At 28.9% G+C, this 22,938-nt stretch overlaps 1 protein-coding gene across 1 annotated transcript in view; it reads right to left on the reverse strand.

Moving 5' to 3' along the window:
* Positions 1-22,938, reverse strand: part of Vmat (Vesicular monoamine transporter) — a 100,603-nt gene that overhangs the window by 75,103 nt on the left and 2,562 nt on the right. Inside the window, exon 2 of the mRNA XM_075310282.1 lies at positions 12,690-13,220. The gene's annotated coding sequence lies outside the window, so the exon portion shown is untranslated. The remainder of the gene's footprint in view (positions 1-12,689; positions 13,221-22,938) is intronic.

The raw sequence follows: 22,938 nt of genomic DNA on the forward strand, positions 1-22,938 counted from the left end.
TGAAGTTATGAGGTTTTTGTTGTTCTTCCCAGCTTTCCTTCAAAACAAAAGACTCAATGACATTAGAAGTTTTAATGAATTTACAATACCTTTGCTCTTCGTTTTAATTGCGAAAAAAAAACACATTTCTTTATTGTTTAGCTTTTTTTCGCATTTACCTTCATTAGTAATTCAGTTCTAGTTAGAAAATTTTATTACAATATATTTTACTATACCCCATAAAGGTTTGATTATTTTATAATAATTGATTTTTTAATGACCTATCAAGTGATTTGTTTAATACGACGCCCTATTTCCCAAAGATTCAAGAACATTATGTGAATGGGAAAATGTTAATAAATTTCATTGTTTGAACAAGATATGCCAGACTAATTAGATCTATTCTATGAAACAAAACAAAAATATATAAAAGTCGTATTTAATTAATTAGTTCATCTGAAATTGAGATTAGATTTTGATTTATTTAATCATGGATAAAAATTATGATTTTAATTTTTGTATAATTGAACACGGCACCGGGCGGATTGTAAATTATTATATAATAAGAAATTGCGAAGAATGTTCGTGTCGAATGTCATAGCTACACTGAAACAAAAAGTATTGATACAATATGAAAATTTCTAGAATATAAATTTTAGGACACAAGAAACATATTTTTGATTTAAAGAAATCGTCCATAAATTAACTCAAATATTCAATGTTTAGATTTAAGATAAAAAACGCTTCAAATATAAAGGGTGATACGGTCAAAATTTGATCAATATAAACTTGACGTATTTCTTTCAATTTTGCATTTAAAAAACCTGAACACCCCTCATTTTGAAGGTGTGTGTGTGTAGAATGTTGCTCCTATTTTGATTTTGGAATTCACTCTTCAGTTGTCAAAATGCCGTCCAAGCAAGAAGAGCAGCGTATCAAAATTTTGCTCCCGCATCGCGAAAATCCGAGCTACTCGCACGCAAAGCTGGAAAAATCGCTAAAAGTTTCCAAATCAACCGTTACAAATGTAATTAAAGTGTTTGGGGAACGTTTGTCGACAGCCAGGAAGTCTGGATCGGGGGGAAATCGAAAACCGGAAACCGCTGAGACGACAAAGAGAGTTGCCGGTAGATTCAAGCGAAAGCCTAACCTCTCTCTCCGAGATGCCGCAAATAAGCTGAGTGTATCGTCTACAACCGTGCACCGAGCCAAAAAACGAGCCGGACTATCGACTTACAAGAAGGTAGTGACTCCAAATCGCGATGATAAACAAAATACGACGGCCAAAGCGCAATCCCGGAGGCTGTACACGATGATGCTGACGAAGTTTGACTGCGTTATAATTGACGACGAAACCTACGTCAAAGCCGACTACAAGCAGCTTCCGGGACAGGAGTTTTATACGGCAAAAGGAAGGGGAAAGTTAGCAGATATTTTCAAGCACATAAAACTGTCAAAGTTCGCAAAGAAATATCTGGTTTGGCAAGCCATCTGTACCTGTGGCTTGAAAAGCAGCATTTTCATAGCTTCCGGGACTGTCAACCAAGAAATTTACGTGAAAGAGTGTTTGAATAAACGTCTGCTGCCTTTCCTGAAGAAACACGGTTGTTCCGTACTGTTTTGGCCGGATTTGGCATCTTGCCATTGCGGTAAAAAGGCCATGGAGTGGTACGCCGCCTACAACGTGCAGGTGGTTCCCAAGGACAAGAACCCTCCCAACACGCCAGAGCTCCGCCGAATTGAGAAATACTGGGCTATTGTCAAGCGGAACCTAAAGAAGACCAAAAAACTGCTAAGGACGAGCAGCAGTTCAAGGCAAACTGGCTTTCTGCGGCGAAGAAGGTGGACAAGGTGGCTGTACAAAATCTGATGGCAGGTGTCAAGCGTGAGGCCCGGCAATTCGGATTTGGAAAAGCGAAAGCCTAACTGAATATTTTTCCTGAATTTTATACTAATTGAACTTGAAAAAGAAATTTAATTTGATTTTTTAACTAAACGATTTCACCGATTTACACGCGTTTTCCCTTGACCAAATTTTGACCGTATCTCCCTTTATGTCCCTTTTTTAGCACAGCAAAGTGTTATGCCTTACAGTTCTTTCTTGTTAAATCGATAAAAACTTTATCACAAATATTACGACAATATCGCGACTACAATCTTCATTTTTAAAATAATTTATTTTCAGTGTATAAGTCAAACTTCACTATTCATAACAGGTTGGCTGATAAGTCCCCGGTCTGACACATAGATGGCATCGCTAGTATTAAATGCATATTATTTTTATATAGTACCAACCTTCAAATGATTCGTGTCAAAATTTGTCAATTCGTGTCAAATTTGTCTATAAGTCAATTAGTTTGTGAGATAGAGCGTCTTTTGTGAAGCAACTTTTGTTATTGTGAAAAAAAATGGAAAAAAGGAATTTCGTGTTTTGATCAAATACTGTTTTCTGAAGGGAAAAAATACGGTGGAAGCAAAAACTTAACTTGATAATGAGTTTCCGGACTCTGCCCCAGGGAAATCAACAATAATTGATTGGTATGCAAAATTCAAGCGTTGTGAAATGAGGACGGTGAACGCAGTGGACGCCCGAATGAGGTGGTTACCGACGAAAACACCAAAAAAATCCACAAAATGATTTGGAATGACCGTAAAATGAAGTTGAACGAGATACCAGAGGCCTTAAAGATATCAAAGGAACGTGTTGGTCATATAGCGACTTTTTCTTGTTCTCAGACCTCAAAAGGATGCTCGTAGGGAAAAAATTTGGCTGCAATGAAGAAGTGATCGCCGAAACTGAGGCCTATTTTGAAAACCGAAGGAGTACTACCAAAATGGTATCAAAAAATTGGAAGGTCGTTATATCGCTCTTGAAGGGAACTATGTTGAATATTAAAAACGAATTTTGACAAAAAAAATGTGTTTTTCTTTGTTAGACCGGGGACTTATCAGCCAACCTGTTACATCCCATCATCAAGAAATTGATTTTGGAATGCATTTATTTCCCTGTCCACAACCTTGATATAATTACCAATGTAATTGTACTATTTATTGATTATAAAAAAAAATATTGTACTTCAATACAAATTACACACAACTGAATATAAAACCTTGCAAATACGCTACCATGATGTTTTCTCAACATCAATTTTGCACGTTTGATCATAATGGAGATAAACACAAAAAGTATGTATTTGCGAGGCAAAAAACCTAATAACTCTAAGTGAATGAGCATAACCGAAAAGCAATTAATTTAAATCGACATAAGTACTCGAATTCGAAATAATCTTGACTTTAAACAATAATAATAAATATAATTATAAAGTATGCAGCTTCTGTTCATTATAGGCAAATTCACACATATAAAATATCCACTGTGGCTAACAATCATTGAAAATGATAAAATAATATAATTTTTGTTTAAATTAGGGTAATAAGTAGATATTAATAATAAAAGCCTCCCAAACTCATTAATTAGGGCTAAAATTAATTAACTATTGCCATGTTGTTATTTTAATTGATGCTGGCTTAAAAGATTTTGTTTTTCTGAGACGAAGATTTGATTGTATTATTTTATATGCCTACATACACCACAGATAAATGAATGACTAGCCAAATAAACCATCATTAATTTGATTTAAATTATTTTTTCTCCATTTTTATTGATTGCACAGCATTGGTATAAAACAATTATAAAGAATCAAATTATCGTGTGTTATAAGGTTGATGGTTTCTTCTCGTATCTCATAGGCTATAATTCGCTGGAATAATACATGGCCTTGACACATAGGCTGATTTAACTAAAGATTCAGATATCTATCTATCTTCTATATATATAAAATTCAAATTATGTTTGTTTATTTGTTTGTTTGTTTGTTTGTTTATTTGTATGTTCCGGGTTGGCGCGAAAACGGCTGAACCGATTTACTTGAAACTTTCAGAGATCGTGGGGGGCACTCATGTGCTGAAAATAGGGTACCTCATTTTATGACATATGGTCGCGGAGAGGAACCTCCCCTTTGTCCGACTTTTTGAAAATTAGACCAAAGTTGACCGATTTGCTTGAAATTTTCATTGAAGATTGGGGTTGGCATCTAGACAAAGATCCGCTACTTTTTATTTCGATATTTTGGCGGCGGAGGGGGGCCTCCCCTTTGTTCGACTTTTTTAAAGTACAGTGAAAAAACTAAAATTCTCTAAATTATCTGAGATTTACAGAAAACATGTGGTGAGGTTATGGAATTAATATGGGGTACCTGATGATTTCATATGTGGATGGGGAGGGGGACCTCCCCCTTGCCCTACTTTTTGAAACTTGGAACAAAATTATGCGATTTGCTTGAAATTTTCATTGAATGTTGGGGTTGGCATCTAGACAAAAATCCGCTACATTATTTTTCGGTATTTGGTCGGGGAGGGGGACCTCTCCTTTGCCGATTTTTTTTTTTTTTTTGAAAGTACAAACAAAACTAAACTCCCCCGACTGAAATTTACGGAAAAACGGGTTATGAAATTTATATCACTTTCCTGATTTTTTAATAAAAATAAAAGGGCATAGGGAGACATCCGCTTCTCTTAAGTACATACAGAGAAACAATTAAACTTTACCGAGTTACTTGAGGACTGGGGAGAGGTTACGATATTAATAGTTGATACCTGATTTTGTGATATTTGGACGGAAGAGAGGCCGCCCCTTTAGGCTTATAATTTGTTTGACATTTTCTGGGACGTTTACAAAAGATACGCTACATCACTTTTCGATATTTGGTCGGGGAGGAGGTCCTCCTCTAAAACTGCAAAAAAAATTAAGTTTTCTTGAAATTTACAAAAGCAGTGGGGGAAGGTTATGAACGAAGAGGCAACCTTCCTTGCCCCACACTTGAAGGAAAGTTTCAAGAATTTTCAGGGAAGGTTAGGGGTGCTATTCACTACGGTGTTTGTCGATATTGTATCGGGGAAAGTGACGTCCCTTTAAAACAATAGAGCAAAATTTAAACATCTCCGATCTACTTGAAATTTACAGGGAACGTGGAAGGAGGTGATTAAATTTATACATGATTTTTAAATTAGTATATGATTTTTCGATATCTGGTTGGGGAAGGGGAAAATTGAAATAAACTTTGTCGATTTACTTCGATAGAATTTATAGGGACCATTGAGTAGTTGTGAAATTAATATAGGGTACGTGATAGTCCGATATCAGGTGGGAGTGGAGCGAAGGTGGTTTCCCTTTTGTCCGTTTTTTTTTTTTCTTAAATTGAAAGTAGAGGGTTGTCCGTAAATGGGAACTCGGTACATAATTTTATTATTTTTGCACAAGCTTCTGCCAGACTTCTTTTTAGTAAAGAACTTAAATTTACATGAAATTGGTAGCCAACGTAGAGGGTGCATCATTTTCCAACATTTTAGCAAATGTTAATGTGGTAAAATTTTTTACTACGTTTGCTTTTTCCGATTTATTGGATAATATAGTGCTTAATTTTCAGATTTGTTGAGGAAAAGGATACCTTTCCTTGACAAACCACACTTAAAATTCACAAGAAATATAGAAGATTGTCCAACTACTTGAATACAGAACATTATTAAAAAAATTTGGTGGAAAGGGTACACCCTCTACCGCCGTATTTGTACCTATAAACGAAAAATCAAGTAGTCCGATTTGTTTAAAAGAATTCAAATCTTTTCGAATTTGTTTTCAGCACGAAGGATATAGTTGACTAAGTTAACGCAAAATGTTCCTCCAAATACGCTTCGGAAGGCGCAGCGAAGCGGGCCGGGTTACGCTAGTTTAGTAATAAAACTTAATACCAGATTCAATGCAAGGTCTTTGATACAAAATGTCACACTGATCATCTGTTAAACTTGAAATAACAACTAAAGATATGGTTTTATTGACAACCGATTATATTGATTATAAACCATCAAAAATATTTGCATATGTTTTTATCAACAAAAAATATTCGTGAAAAAATTCAAGATAGGAAGTGTAATGAAATAAATGCAAAATAATTGGGCCCATACAATGCCGAGTTGAAGAAACACCGGTCCCGCTTGGCGAAAATCATTACTCTTTTATCACGATAATGCACTGGCGCCCCCACCTCGTTGTTGTTGGTTGAATTCCATTGTATTCTCCTAGGTTGGCCTTGTATGACTTCTTTGATAATCATCGGCGCCCCCACCTCGTTGTTGTTGGTTGAATTCCATTGTATTCTCCTAAGTTGGCCTTGCATGACTTCTTTGGTTTACAAACTCAGACAATGTCTCTATCTGGGCTCAAATATGAGTCCAATAAAGGAACTACTGGAGGCCTTCCCAACAGGTTTATCGATTTTTTTCGAAATTGGAAACAACTTTCCGATTTGCTTCAAATTTGGAAATGTTGAATTTCGACTTTTTGCGGAAAGTCAATTTTTCCACACAATTCTCGACCTCATTGATAACTCGACTTTCCGATTTGTTTCAACTTTGGAAAAGTCGATTTTCCAAAATTCACGTGTCGAATTTTGACTTTTTTATAAATTGTCCACTTTCGTGCACGAATGTCACCTATTCGATTTGTTTTAAAATTAGGAAAGACAATTTTTCTAATAAAAAAAAAATTGAATTTTAACACCGATTTTTTGATAAATTGTCCACTTTTGTACATCTTTTTACTTTCTTCAAAAAAAGTCAGAAAAGTCGTAAATTTACTTTGACAAAATCTGAAATTGAAAATTGACAAAATCTTACAAAAAAATAAATTTTTGTCAAAATTTTATTTCTATAGAAAATTTTGTCAAAATTTTATTTTTATAGAAAATTTTATCAAATTGTTATTTCTCTAGAAAATGTTGTCAAAATTTTATTTCTATAGAAGATTTTGTCAAAATTTTACTTCTTTGGAAAATTTTGTGAAAATGTTATTTCTTAGAAAATTTTGTCAACATTTTATTTCTATAGAAAATTTTGTCAATTTTTTTTTTCTATAGAAAATTTTGCCAAAATTTTATTTTTATAGAAAATTTTATCAAATTTTTATTTCTCTAGAAAATTTTGTCAAAATTTTATTTCTATAGAAAATTTTGTCAAAATTTTATTTCTCTCGAAAATTTTATCAAATTTTTATTTCTCTAGAAAATTTTGTCAAAATTTTTTTCTATAGAAAATTTGTATTTCTTTGGAAAATTTTGTCAATATTTCATTTCTATATAAAATTCTGTCAAAATTTTATTTCTAGAGAAAATTTTGTCAAAATTTTATTTCTAGAGAAAATTTTGTCAAAATTTTTATTTCTAGAGAAAATTTTGGTCAAAATTTTATTTCTTTCGAACATTTTGTCAAAATTTTTTATCTATAGAAAATTTTGTCAAAATTTTATTTCTATTGAAAATTTTGTCAACATTTTATCTCTATTGCAAATTTTATCACAATTTTCTTTCTATAAAAAAATTTTGTCAAAATTTTATTTCTATAAAAAAATTTTGTCAAAATTTTATTTCTATAGATAATTTTGTAAAGATTTTGTTTCTATAGAAATTTTTGTCAAAATTATATTTCTATAGAAAATTTTGAAAAGAATTTATTTCTATAGAAAATTTAGCAAAATTTCATTTCTTTAGAAAATTTTGTCAACATTTTATATCGATTGAACATTTTGTCAAAATTTTATTTCTATATAAAATTTTGTCAAAATTTTATTTCTTTGGAAAATTTTGTCAAAATTTTATTTCTCTACAAAATTTTGTCAAAAATTTTTTTTTCTATAGAAAAATTTGCAAGTCTTGTATTGCTTTGGAAAATTTTGCCAAATTTTCTATAGAAAATTTTGTCAAATTTTTTTTCTATTGCAAATAATTTTATTTTTATAAAAATTTTGTCAAAATTTTATTTCTCTAGAAAATTTTGTCAAAATTTTTTTTCTATAGAAAATTTTGCCAGTCTTGTATTTCTTTGGAAAATTTTGCCAAACTTGTATTTCTTTGGAAAATTTTGTCAAAATTTTATTTCTATAGAAAATTTTGTCACAATTTTATTTCTATAGAAAATTTTGTAAAAATTTTATTTCTATAGAAAATTTTGTCAAAATTTTATTTCTCTCGAAAATTTTATCAAATTTTTATTTCTCTAGAAAATTTTGTCAAAATTTTTTTCTATAGAAAATTTGTATTTCTTTGGAAAATTTTGTCAATATTTCATTTCTATATAAAATTTTGTCAAAATTTTATTTCTAGAGAAAATTTTGTCAAAATTTTATTTCTAGAGAAAATTTTGTCAAAATTTTTATTTCTAGAGAAAATTTTGGTCAAAATTTTATTTCTTTCGAACATTTTGTCAAAATTTTTTATCTATAGAAAATTTTGTCAAAATTTTATTTCTATTGAAAATTTTGTCAACATTTTATCTCTATTGCAAATTTTATCACAATTTTCTTTCTATAAAAAAATTTTGTCAAAATTTTATTTCTATAAAAAAATTTTGTCAAAATTTTATTTCTATAGATAATTTTGTAAAGATTTTGTTTCTATAGAAATTTTTGTCAAAATTATATTTCTATAGAAAATTTTGAAAAGAATTTATTTCTATAGAAAATTTAGCAAAATTTCATTTCTTTAGAAAATTTTGTCAACATTTTATATCGATTGAACATTTTGTCAAAATTTTATTTCTATATAAAATTTTGTCAAAATTTTATTTCTTTGGAAAATTTTGTCAAAATTTTATTTCTCTACAAAATTTTGTCAAAATTTTTTTTTTCTATAGAAAAATTTGCAAGTCTTGTATTGCTTTGGAAAATTTTGCCAAATTTTCTATAGAAAATTTTGTCAATTTTTTTTTCTATTGCAAATAATTTTATTTTTATAAAAATTTTGTCAAAATTTTATTTCTCTAGAAAATTTTGTCAAAATTTTTTTTCTATAGAAAATTTTGCCAGTCTTGTATTTCTTTGGAAAATTTTGCCAAACTTGTATTTCTTTGGAAAATTTTGTCAAAATTTTATTTCTATAGAAAATTTTGTCACAATTTTATTTCTATAGAAAATTTTGTAAAAATTTTATTTCTATAGAAAATTTTGTCAAAATTTTGTTTCTATAGAAATTTTTGTCAAAATTTTATTTCTATAGAAAATTTTGTAAAAAATTTATTTCTATAGAAAATTTGGCAAAATTTTATTTCTATAGAAAATTTTGTCAAAATTTTATTTCTATGGAAATTTTTTTCAAAATTTTATATCTATGCGATTTTGGTCAGAATTTTATTTCTATTGGAAATTTTGTCAAAAATTGATATCCATTGAACATTTTGTCGAAATTTTTTTTATAGAAAATTTTGTCAAAATTTTATTTCTATTGAAAATTTTGTCAACATTTTATATCTATTAAAACTTTTGTCAAAATTTTATTTCTATAGAAAATTTTGTCAAAATTTTATCAGAATTTTATTTCTATTAAAATTTTGTTAAAATTTTATTTCTATTGAAAATTTTGTCAACATTTTATATCTATTAAAAATTTTGTCAAAATTTTATTCCTATAGAAAATTTTTATTTCTATAGAAATTTTTGTCAAAATTTTATTTCTATACAAAATTTGGTCAACATATTTTTTCTAGAGAAAATTTTGTCAAATTTTTATTTCTTTCGAAAATGTTGTCGAAATTTTATTTCTCTAGAAAATTTTGTCAAAATTTTAGAGCTATAGAAAATTTTGTCAAAATGTTATTTATATTGAAAATTTTGTCAAAATTTTATTCCTATTGCAAATTTTATCACAATTTTATTTCTATAAAAAATTTTGTTAAAATTTTATTTCTATAGAAAATTTTGTAAAGATTTTGTTTCAATGGAAATTTTCGTCAAAATTATATTTCTATAGAACATTTTGTAAAAAATTTATTTCTATAGAAAATTTTGTCATTATTTTATATATATTAAAAATTTTGTCAAATTTTTGTCAGGATTTTATTTCTATTAAAATTTTATTTCAATGCGATTTTTGTTAAAATTTTATATCTATTTTTGTCAAAATTTTATATTTATCGAACATTTTGTGAAAATTTTATTTTTACAGAAACTTTTGTCAAAATTTTATTTCTATTGAAAATGTTGTCAACATTTTATATCTATTAAAAATTTTGTCAAATTTTTGTCAGAATTTTATTTCTATGCGATTTTTGTTAAAATTTTATATCTATTTTTGTCAAAATTTTCTATCTATTGAACATTTTGTGGAAATTTTATTTTTACAGAAAATTTTGTCAAAATTTTATTTCTATTGAAAATTTTGTCAACATTTTATATCTCTAAACTTTTGTCAAAATTTTATTACTATAGAAAATTTTGTCAAATTTTTGTCAGAATTTTATTTCTATTAAAATTTTGTTAAAATTTTATTTCTATGCGATTTTTGTTAAAATTTTATATCTATTAAAAATTTTGTCAAAATTTTATTTCTATAGAACAAATTTTGTCATTTTTTTTTTCTATAGAAAATTTTGTCAAAATTTTATTTCTATAGAAAAAATTTTGTCAAAAAAAAATTTTTTTTTTCTATAGAAAATGTTGTCAAAATTTTATTTCTATACAAAATTTGGTCAAAATTTTATTTCTAGAGAAAATTTTATTTCTTTAGAAAATTTTGTCAAAATTTTATTTCTCTAGAAAATTTTGTCAAAATTGTTTATCTATAGAAAATTTTGTCAAAATGTTATTTCTATTGAAAAATTTGTCAAAATGTTATTTCTATAGAAAATGTTGTCACAATTTTATTTCTATATGCATTTTTTCTATCTTACGAAATTTTTCTCAAAATTTTATTTCTGTAGAAATTTTTGTCAAAATTTTATTTCTATACAAATTTTTGTCAAAATTTTATATCTATAGAAAATTTTGTCAACATTTTATTTCAATAGAAAATTTTGTCAAAATTTTATTTCTATATACATTTTTTCAAAATTTTCTTTCTTTCGAAAGTTTTCTCAAAATTGTATTTCTATAGAAATTTTTGTCAAAATACTATTTCTATAGAAAATTTTGCCAAATTTTTATTTTTTGGAGTGCAATATTTTTCAAAATCTACCAAAACATACAAAATTTTACCAATCTACCAAACAATAAAAACTCTACAAGTTTTGGTAGAATTCTACCAACTGTGGCAACGGTGTTCGTGGTGCGCAAGGAACTGGTACTCCGGGATTCGTCTTTGAAAAGGAGGTATCGTTGAATTAAGCATGGAATCGGCAGTCCTCAGTGATGAAAGAGAAATTCACCACTATGATATCACAATGGACTAAATAGTCTATGTGAGCCCGAAATAAGGGACTTCCACTATACGTTACCTAATCTAACTTCAGGTAGCTGTGAAAGTAGAAATTTTAAAATATGGAGTGGCTTCATAACCTCTACGAAATTTGGGGAGCATTAGCTAACACCTGTCTCTGCGCCCTGGGCAAATATATCGGTTTGGGTAAAATCTCTATATCGGATAACATTTTGCTGTAGGAGGTTATCATATTCCTACTCTGCATGTTATACTTGGGTCGATTCTAATCCCAAGAAGAAAGACCTATTGACGAATAGAAAAATACTATTTCATCCGGATAACGCATTAACTCACATCTCCCTCTACTTCATGAGCAATTTATCAATTTGAGCTAAAAGTCCGTTGTTTATACTTGTAAGAATGCTGGTTCTAATTTCCAATACATTTAACTTTCTATCTCACTATGACCCAGACATGAGAAATTAGAAAGTTTCAATAAAATATTGTCTTATTCAAGACAATGCAATAAATAATGAAAGGTTTCCATTAACTCGTCATAATTTAACATTTATTAAATCATTGATTATAGATGAGCAATGTTGCACGTGGATTAGGGGGCGTCTAACTTAGTTTGTTTTTCTGCTTAGGCAATTGGCTTAGTATCTTAATATTAATTGTAATTGTAAAATGTAATTGAAGACCAGTAAATTGTAAGTTCTAAACATGTGATGAGACTTTTATTCGATAGTATAATCATGATTAAACTCTTAATGGTGGTCCCAAACGAATCAAAGTTGAATGAGAAGGTCATCCTCGAGAGGCAGGGATAATAGTTAGTATAAGTGAAATTCATAGATTTCATAGACCTCACTCAAAATTTTTAGACGTTAGAATTTTTTTTCTGGTTGTATCCTAAAAGATACAGTGCGCATTTAAGGGGTTAAGGATGAATTCAAAATGGAGCTTTTTGTAGGATTTTAATTTTTTCCAAAAGTATCTGGCAATACTGCCTAAAATGACAATAAATTATCTTCATTTCTTAAATCTAACTTCTACTTATTTCAAGTGTTCTTCATTTTGTCACGCTCTAATTACTCACATTTAAATTAATTTCCCCAGATACTTGTCAAAAAACATCAACGAAATCTGTGCAATCTCTAAATACTTTTGAATGATTTCACAAATAAGAGTCAAACACCTGTTGTTTGCCATGATAGCATATTCCATACATACTAGGATAAATTATATTCCGGGACAATATGTTGCACAATAAGATACAAGGAAGTCATAGCCAACAAATGTTCTGCTACAATTCAATGCCAAAACATAAATCCCTATGGTATAGGAATTTTCCAACCAATTGGGATTGAAATTTATAAACCTAATGGGGACCATGTTATTCTCCACAATTCAAAGAGTTTGACATTGGTGAACATTTAAAGCTATTGTGTTTCATTGTATTTCACTTACCTGTTGTGAGATGTCGTTGATTTTTTTGTGAAATGTGAACGCTATATTGGCTGAAGGATGTGAGGATGTCAATCGTCCTCACACAGACGGACAGACTCTACAACCAAAGAGAGAGAGAGAAAACAAGTCAGATATCGATGTAGATGATGGTTTTGACGAAAATCTTCAATTGAAGTTTGAGTAAGAGGGAAAATGTTGTTGGTTTGTCTGATGGTTAAGGTTTCCGGTTATTACAACAGTTTTGTCTGAAACACGTCTGCACTTTCGCTTAAAATACTCAGCTGGTGATAGACTACAGCGACGATATTCGCTCTCAGCATATGGCTATGTAAGGAATTGAATAGATCCTTGGGAATATTCAACTGGTCTCTGCGGTTGTTTGATTGTCACTGGAGCAATGGATGTAGATTTTTTTTTTATTTTTGGCTTTTGTGGATGATTCAACAGCTATTGGAGTGGAATATGGGTGGATGATTCTTTCGTTTCTTCTTCTTTTGTATTTGGGTGCAATTTTCCAGGCGAAGTGAATTCCTGTGGGAGATTATCACAAAATGAAAAAAACGCAATAAGATTGAGGTATTATTGTTTGCCATTAATAGACATTAAGATGATTGAGCTAAGATGCTATAAAGATGAGAAATGATGGAAGATGATTAAAATTTCATCACTTTAGTATCACAATGGTCTGAATAGTCTAAATGAGTCTGAAATGAATTTCGACAAAATTTTCTATAGAAATAAAATTTTGACAAAATTTTCTATAAAAAAAGAAATTTTTCCTATAGAAATAAAATTTTGACAAAATGTTCTATATAAATAAAAATTTGCCAAATTTTCTATAAAAATAAAATTTCGACAAAATGTTCAATGGATATCAAATGTTGACAAAATTTCCAATAAAAATAAAATTTTGACAAAATTTTCTATAGAAATAAAATTGTGACAAAATTTTATATAGAAATAACATTTTGACAAAATTTTCCAAAGAAATACAAGATTGGCAAAATTTTCCAAAGAAATAAAATTTTAACAACATTTTCTATAAAAAGAAATTTTTCCCATAGAAATAAAATTCTGACAAAATTTTCTATAGAAATAAAATTTTCTCTAGAAATAAAATTTTGACAAAATTTTCTATAAAAATAAAATTTTGACAAAATTTTCAATAGAAATTAAATTTTCTCAAAATTTTCTATAGAAATAAAATTTTGACGCATTTTTCTATGGAAATAAAATTTTGGCAGAATTTCCTATAGAAATAAAATTGTGACCAAATTTTCAATAGAAATAAAATTTTCTATAAAAATAAAATTTTGACAAAATTTCTTATAGAAATAAAATTGTGACAAAATTTTCTACAGAAATAAAATTTTGACAAACTTTTCTATAGAAATAAAATTTCAATAAAATTTTCTATAGAAATAAAATGTAAACAAAATTTACTATGGAAATAAAATTTTTACTAAATTTTCTATAGAATTACAATTTTGGCAGAAGTTTCTACAGAAATAGAATTTTGACTAAATTTTCTATAAAAATATAATTTTTAAAAAATTTTCTATGGAAATAAAATTTTGGCAAAATTTTTTAGAGAAATAACATTTTGACAAATTTTTCTATAGAAAAATAATTTTGAGAAAATTTTCTATAGAAAAATAATTTTGAGAAAATTTTCTATAGAAATAAAATTTTGATAAAATTTTCTCTAGAAACAAAATTTTGACAAAATTTTCCATAGAAATAAAATGTTGCCATCATTTTCTATATAGATAAAATTTTGCCAAAATTTTCTATCAAAATAAAAATTTCCAAAATCTTCTATCGAAATAAAATGTTGACAAAATTTTCTATAGAAATAAAATGTTGACAAAATTTTCCATTGAAACAAAATTTTCTATAGACATAAAATATTGAAATAAAATTTTGACAAAATTTTCTATAAAACGAAATTTTGACAAAATTTTCTATAGAAATAAAATTTTGACAAAATTTTCTATAGAAATAAAATGTTGACAACATTTTCTATAGAAATAAAATTTTCCAATATTTTCTTTAGACATAAAATTTTGACAAAATTTTCCATGAAAATAAAATATTGACAAAATTTTTCTGTAGTAAAAAATGTTTGCAAAATTCCTATAGAAATAAAATGTTGACAAAATTTTCTATAGAAATAAAATGTTGACAAAATTTTCTATAGAAATAAAATGTTGACAAAATTTTCTATATAAATAAAAGTTTGCCAAAATTTTCTATAGAAATAAAATTTTGACAAAATTTTCTATGGAAATAAAATTTTGACAAAGTTTTCTAAAGAAATAAAATTTTGACAAAATTATCTATGGAAATAAAATTGACAGAATTATCTATGGAAATAAAATTTTGACAAAATTTTCTATTTTACTTTTATCAATACACACCGGGAAAAATGAGAATACTTTTTTTGTATACACGCAAAGAAAAAAAAACGTTTGGAAAACGTGTACCGAAAACGTTTTTCTTTTGTTAGAGTTTTTTGAATTGCTTCGAAAATTTTAGACTTTTATCACCAAAAAAATTCGTTTATTACAAAATTTTTATTTTTTCAATAAAAAAAGTTATTTTTGAAATAACAACACTGTCCATTTCGTTTATATCAAACACTGTTCTTTTCTGACTTTAGGTCTTTAATAAGACACATTTTACAGTTCAAAATTTAATATACTACAATGTAATTTTTTCGGAATCTTCCGAACATATCTGGAATATATGTAAAAAAAGACAAAAAAAAACTTTGGCCGAAGCAGGGATCGAACCCACGACCCTTGGCATGCAAGTCGGACGTAGCAACCACTGCTCCACGGTCCCAAACTAAATGTTTGATTCTGTTAAATAAACTTTGTTTATTCGGTTCGTGGGCGCCGCAAGCTATGCTATATAAATATAACTTATATGGATATTTATCTATTGATGACCATAACAGGTACATAGCTCAGTGGTTAGTGTGTTGGCTTACAAAGTGCATGGTCCGCGAATAAACGTTTATCACAAAAAGTATATACTTTTCTTCCAAATACACTTCCTTACAGCGAAAAGCAAATGAGAAACGAACTTTGTTTGTCTAAAATTTCGTTTGGGAGGAAAGAATTATTTTTTTGCGTGTATAAATTGTGAAAACAAAAATGAAAGAGAATTTAGGATTCCCCCATTTGTTTGTTGTTGTTTATTCTTAATTTTTGGAACTGTCAAACTACATATAACAAAGACGGATAATCTATGTTATCTATTATTAGTCACTACACATCGAAAAAAATGAGAATACATTTTTGAAATATAAATTGTGAATAAAATTTGAAAATATTGAAAACAAAACTGAAAGACAGTTTAGGATTCCCCCAATTTTTTTTTAGTTTATTCTTAATTTTCGAAACTGTCAAACTACATATAACAAAGACGGATCATCTATGTAATTTATTATTTATAACAGACATAAGAGAACATACATGCTGGAGGCTTTATTAATTGAGGACATATTCCAGACTTTGTTTTATTTTGATATCCTTGGTAAATTTTGTCAAATCAAATGTCATAAACACCAAACATTTTCAATTTCCCAACAAAACACCATTTCAAATCTTATTGTTAAAAATAAAAGTGATTTGATTGCGGTCACTACTTGCCCTATAGTTCTCTTCTAACCACAATCGTATCATATGATATCATACATAAACTCTCCCCAAAACCCTGAGGAAGACAGGATGACGTTTGCAAGCATCCTCTTATGTGGTCATCATTATCATCACTGCCGTTGACAGTTCAAAACACTTTGGCTTGATATAATCTACGGAGATGGGGATGGTATGACCGCCATCATATCCATAATTTCAATGATATTCAAATTGATAATCGTTTATAAATTTAAAAATTCTCCACAAACCCTTGGATTGTCCTTAAGGACACATTAGAAATCTCTATGACAGAAAACAATAGACAATATGGTCATACAAAAACAATTATGGTAATTTCAGGGATGAATGGCGTTTGGTAGAATTAACTGCCCTATGTGGTCCACTTCAATCGAGTGCTCATATGCTATGGACAATTATCAAACCAGGGATTATTGTTATTAGATTAAATTATGCCCATATGAATGTTTGGTTTGTTGGACAATTACCTGGTCAGAGAACCAGATAAATGCTTGGGTATTGGATCGATCCAAGTAATTTACATTAAATATTGAAAAATTTTAGTACTGTAGTTGGTGTTATTTTGCAATTTGTTTGTTATAGGAATGTGTCAATAAAAACAATAATTAAATTAATTAAGAGCTTTCACTATTGAGGAAGTAGACATTTAACTTATGGATAATTGAAGAAATTGTGTGTACCTATAATTAGTATTTTTAAAGAGAAGGGACAATGTAGTTGTAATGAAAATGTTTGAATGTCAACATTTTCAAGATTTAAAAAAAATCAATATTTTCAAGTTTTAAGAAATATCGAATTTTCAGAGATCCATGGGAATAAGCTCACACATCTCCTAGTGAACGAATCGTTTGTGTATAACCTCCCAGCAAAAAAATTTGGAAGTTCTTCCAAAAGCACAACTTTAAAAGCACTTCCTGAAAATGTACTCCCAATGACGTTCTCTATTTTAACTACACAGGAAGTTCTTTTCATGAATTTTTTTATAACATGTTTTTTTTTTTATTTTTTTAGTGGGTAATTTTAACTTTTTTTGTTTCAAATTGGTTAAAAACAGTTTAAGAATTCATAAAATGGTACAAATTATTTAAATTTTGTCAAAAAAAAAAATCTGAAAAAATTGTGCATTTTTGAAAATATTTGAGGCCAAACGTTCCAGACAAGCGTTAGAATCCATTAAAAATTATAAAAAATTATAAAAATTATTTATTTGACAAAATATCACAGAATTTTTTAATTTACAACCATAACATTGAATACGGATCACACCTAAAGAAGTGATGCAAAATCAGTGCACCGGCTGTTGAAATGGAGTACTTCCGTCTTATGACAAGCCCATGTTAAATTCATCGCTTCTGCGTTAATTTTGCACCACTTCCGGATCCAAAAAGAACATTTTCATTACTTTTTTGGCGACGCTTTTTTCGCTGGGCTCGTATATCGTTCTAATGGTTCTGGTAGCATTGCTAAAAGCCATGGTGGTTGTACCAAAAATAAACCTTAACAATACCTTAAATGTAAAACGCGAATTCAGAATTAAATTGATAGAGATCTGAAAATATTCCGTGGAAGGATCCAACATATGAAAAAAAATCGAAAAAGTTGTTGCGGGGAAGCGTCAGAGAATGAAGTCGACGATTTTAATTTTAGGCCAGTCGATCGTGTTGACCCACCTCGACTAAAATATAGTAAATACAGCAAATGTTGGAAAATTTTTAATTCGATTTTTAAAACAATATATAATTTTCGTCCGCCGAGTATACTGAGAATATATTTTCGTGATATTAAAGATTACCTAAACCTAAATTTTAGGATGTGCAATTTACAAAATATTAAGAACAAATTTCTTTAAAATAATTAAATTTTAATTAAAATAAAGTTTATAATCTTTGCTTCAAAAAATGTTTTTTATTAAAGTTAGGACACAAATTTTGGAAATTTGAGTTCCTCCACTAAAGTCATATGTCTTTGATCTGACGAAAATGAGTGTCAAACTTTTTTCCAGGACAATTTTCGAAATATCCGGATACCGTTTTTGTAAAAGACTCCTATCGTGATGTTATAACATATACCCAATATGAGCTAAAAATATTTGCTGGTTTGACTATGGCGACGAATTATTTTTTTGATTTCTGTCAAATATTTGCCTAGTGTGACCGTACCGTAAAACTTATTTAGAATTTTTGGTTTTTTCGAATTATGAAAATATTTTTTACTTTTAAATATCCGTTATAATTTAGATTTTTAAACTCGCATTTGTTTATACCCAGCAAAAAATAATTGTAAATTTGGAAGCAGTAAAATTATATTGTAGGCACTACTTTAACTCACAACATTTGCAGTGTAGAATACAGCGCTTCCTTCTACACATATAAGGCGAACAACGTACTTCAAATATGTAAATAATGGTGGTGCTGAAATTAGCACAGCTGAGTTGCACTAGGGTAAGCGGGTGCTTCGTCTCTCGCTTACATAGTTGCACTCCTGTAAATAAGAGTTGTTTGTGTATTTTATAACGACTTCTTACGAACTATGTGGCAAGTTACGATTTCATGCTCTCCACATCCATACACTCTTAGAAAAATATGTTTTTCATATGTTCCGATATAAACAAAATGTGTTTCGGGCACAATTTTAAAACACAATATATTTAAGTGCAAACATGCAATGTTCCTAAACTAACACTAAAAGTTTGGGACATCTATGTTAATATGTTAGAATATATTATGTTTGGGACATGAATGTTTCATAAAAATCATATGTGTGAATGCAAACATGTATAAATTTACAAATTTCGACTAAACATACATATGTTGTGATATTTTATTCAAAGCGACAGAGAGAGAGTATAGAGAAAGAAATAGAGATGGAAACCGGGAGAGTTGACAAAAGATATCAACATAACACAGCGAAAGAATCCAAAGAGAACAATTTCTATGAAACCGCTTGTATGTTGTTTCGGAAAACTGGTTTATGATAACGCCAAAAATTTGATATGCTTAAGTCTAAATATTATTTAATTTGAATAAAGAGAATAGACATTCGGAACCAAGAGAATAGACATTAAAAAAAAACAGCATGTGTTTTCGCCGTGAGAGCAGCATTTTATGTATGTGTGGACATGTGTTTTGTTTATCATTTTGGCATTATGGGCACAATTTTTTTCTTGGTTCGTTAAAAGAAATCAGGGGTCTTCATAAAAATATCGAAAGGGCACTATACTCTTTTTAGAGTTGGGACAGTAAAATGAAATAAGGAGGAAATAGTGAAAAATTACACAGTAAAATGTATAAAAACAAAGTTTAGTTCCTCTTTATTAATAAGTAGTCCACGAGGAGTTGACGGACACCTTCAAATATAAAAGCGGGCATTAAGTTCGAGTTTTGCAGCTAAAACAATTTAAAAAGATTATTTTCTTTAAAATGAATTATTAAAGAAAAATAAAAGGCATTTTAGAGCGATGGTGTTAAATGCCAGTAAAAAACTGTTCACGCCTAAATAAATTTATGTTTATATTAATTATAAAATTATTTATGTATGTTTTTACTCGACTCCACGTTCTTCTTTTGTTAGAGTTTTTGAATTCCTTCCAAATTTTAAAGTTTTGTACCAAAAACAGGTTTTTGTTACAAAATTGTTATTTTGCAATAAAAAAATAATATGTTATCCAAAAATCAGTCAATTTCGTTTATATCAAGCACTGTTACTGACTATAAATCTTTAATAACCCACATTTCGAAGTTTCATTATAAAAATTTAATATAGTATAAATATAAATGCGTAAATTAAAAAAAAAAAACCAATGGTGTTCGGTCGGAGCAGGTATTGAACCCACGACCCTTTGCATGCTGGTGACTATAACAGCTACGTAGCCCAGTGGATAGTGTGTTGGCTTACAAACTGTATGGTCCTCGGTTCGATTCTCCGTGCAGGCGAAAGGTAAAATTTAAAAAAATTATAAAAGTGAATAATTTCTTCAACATTATTTGTATTACAGAAAAAGGTGCCAAGAACTAAAATATTTCGTGGAAGTGAGAATTACGAGTATGTTAGGGAATGAGCACAATCGTCTTTGGGAAAATTCTTCCAAGCATATAATATTTTTGGGCTCAAAATGCTTCCAAACATATAATATGTTCACATAAAACAAATATGTTAATGTTTCGGCAGTATCCAATAATATATGTGCTTCCTGCAAAATATGTTTGGAACATATGTTAAAGAGGCGATTTTTTTTGAGGGTGTAGTTTGTGCTTCTGAAAGCGTTGAAATTCATACATAGAAGAAGCGCATTTAAGTGGGACATTTCTGGAAATTCAGCAAGTTTTTTGCTGGGTACATGAATAACTTTATTAATATAACGCAAAATTTTTATAAATGGGATCAGTATCATAATTTTATTTTATTGATCCTAGATTTAAAACCAGATAAGTCGCTACACTCAAAAAAAAAAATAAACCCTCTATTGCACTAAAGCCAATTTAACATTACAGTAATCCCTCGATTTACGTCGTGATTGGTTCCGGAATTTGACGACGTTAATCGAAACGACGTAAACCGAATTAAAAATTGTTCATACTTACTCCTAAGTCCATTTATGTATGTATATGCGCGTACATAATAAAAAACTTCAAAAATAAAAGTAATTCAGTAATTTCGGTAAGAATTTCAGAAAAAAATGTTTCGATGTCATCATCGTTGATACTTATTTTACTTATGGAAGGCGTTTCTGATAAAGTGGGCAAAAAAATCGACAACGTAAATCGAAAGGCGACGTAAATCGAAGTTTGATGGAACAAAAAATTTGACGACGTAAATCGAAACAACGTAAACCGAGACGACATAAATCGAGGGATTACTGTATTTTAGTTTATCGAATTATTATTTTTGGAGAAAGTTTCCATTACTCCAATAATTTTTGTAAGTTTAATTAACTAAAAATTTACTAAATTCGTATATCTCACAAAATAGTTCATTATTTCTTTAAATTTGTAAATTTTTTTTACAAATGCGTTCATCATGAACTTCGTATGTCACTAAAAACATTCTTGCAAATTTGAACTCCATTTAGTATTCAGCCCTTACAATTGATAGTCACAGCCGAATTCCGTTGGAAATATTTTTAAATGTCAATATTGTTATTATCAATTATTCAATGTGGAAGGAAAATGTGTTTTATTTTTAATTTAATCGTCAGGATACTCAATGCTACGTTAGGATACTCAATGCTACGAGTCAGATAAACAGTGCGCATCTTCAATTGTTTGGGATCAAATGGAGATCGAGTTATATAAAGTATTATATGTGGAACAATTTTCTTGTGTTAAAGGGCTAAAGTATAAATCATGCAACGACTTTAAAGGGCCTCTAATGGAAAAATCCATCTCCACGTCTTTATTTTATTTATGAAACCCCCGAGGAAGTGACTATGTAGAGTAGATTCGTATTAAATTTTTAAAACTCCACACTAATTTTCTAACTTAATTTGTTGTGTTTTTAGGCAAGCTATGTTGGACCATTTTTATGCTATGTGCTCAGTTTGGACTCCATTTATAAGTACTAATGTACTAAGAGTCCCAGAGATTTAACTCCCATTGCCTGTCAATTCAACAATCCAAGCTGGCGGCGGGTACTTTTAAAGGTGACAATTTTTGTTAAATTGTTATCAATGTATTGTATTTAAGTATAGTGTGATTTTATGTACCTTTCCATCTTTTAAAAATGTGAAATACAATATTTTGCGGAAAAATTTATTTTCAATTCGGTTAAGGTGCTTATAAAGTTGGGTAATACAACCAAATAAAAAAGGAAGTAACGATCAATTGCATCGTCTAGTACAACCAACTCCATATATGGTATTGGTTAGATTTCCCATAATTCGATTGAGTCGACCGAATTTATCGGGTATCACAACTGCCAGAAGATAGTTGATGCAACTGCCAAAAGGAGGTTGGCAATAAATTCGGTCATCACAACCAATATGTATTCTCTGTGTGTACACTGAAGGAAGGGGTTTCCTTTTTTGTTTTTGAGGAACAAAATTTTTTACAAACAAAGTTTTCTCTTTAAGCAATTAAGCGAAAATTTTATTTGTCTAAAATTTCGTTCGGGAGGAAATTATTTTTTCTTTGGGTGTACTCGTTCGAAAGTTAGCATGATTAATTAAAATACTGATGGACGGACAGACTTGGTAAGATCCACACAGAATTTCGTAACAAAAAAGTATAGACATACATATCGGATAGAAAAGCTAGTCAGGCGATTCGTACACTGAAAAAAAGCATGTCCGTTTCCAAAGATTTTGTTTTTACTTTAAAAGTTTTGGTATTGATTCCGAGCCAAAGAAGGGGAGAATATAAGTGAGGATACTTTTAAGACACCATTCTCTTTTAAATTTGGGGTTTGTGTACTTGCTTCTAGGAAGCAAATTTTAATTTTTCGCTTTTTTTCTACATATGCTATGAAAGTCCTTTAAAAACGAGTTAACGATAATTTTATTTTCCATATTAAGAATCGTTATTTTCCATATTAAGAATTGTATACTTGCTTCTAGGAAGCAAATTTTA

Source organism: Haematobia irritans, chromosome 5, assembly GCF_050003625.1.
Source record: "Haematobia irritans isolate KBUSLIRL chromosome 5, ASM5000362v1, whole genome shotgun sequence".
In the NCBI taxonomy this organism is placed as follows: domain Eukaryota; kingdom Metazoa; phylum Arthropoda; class Insecta; order Diptera; family Muscidae; genus Haematobia; species Haematobia irritans.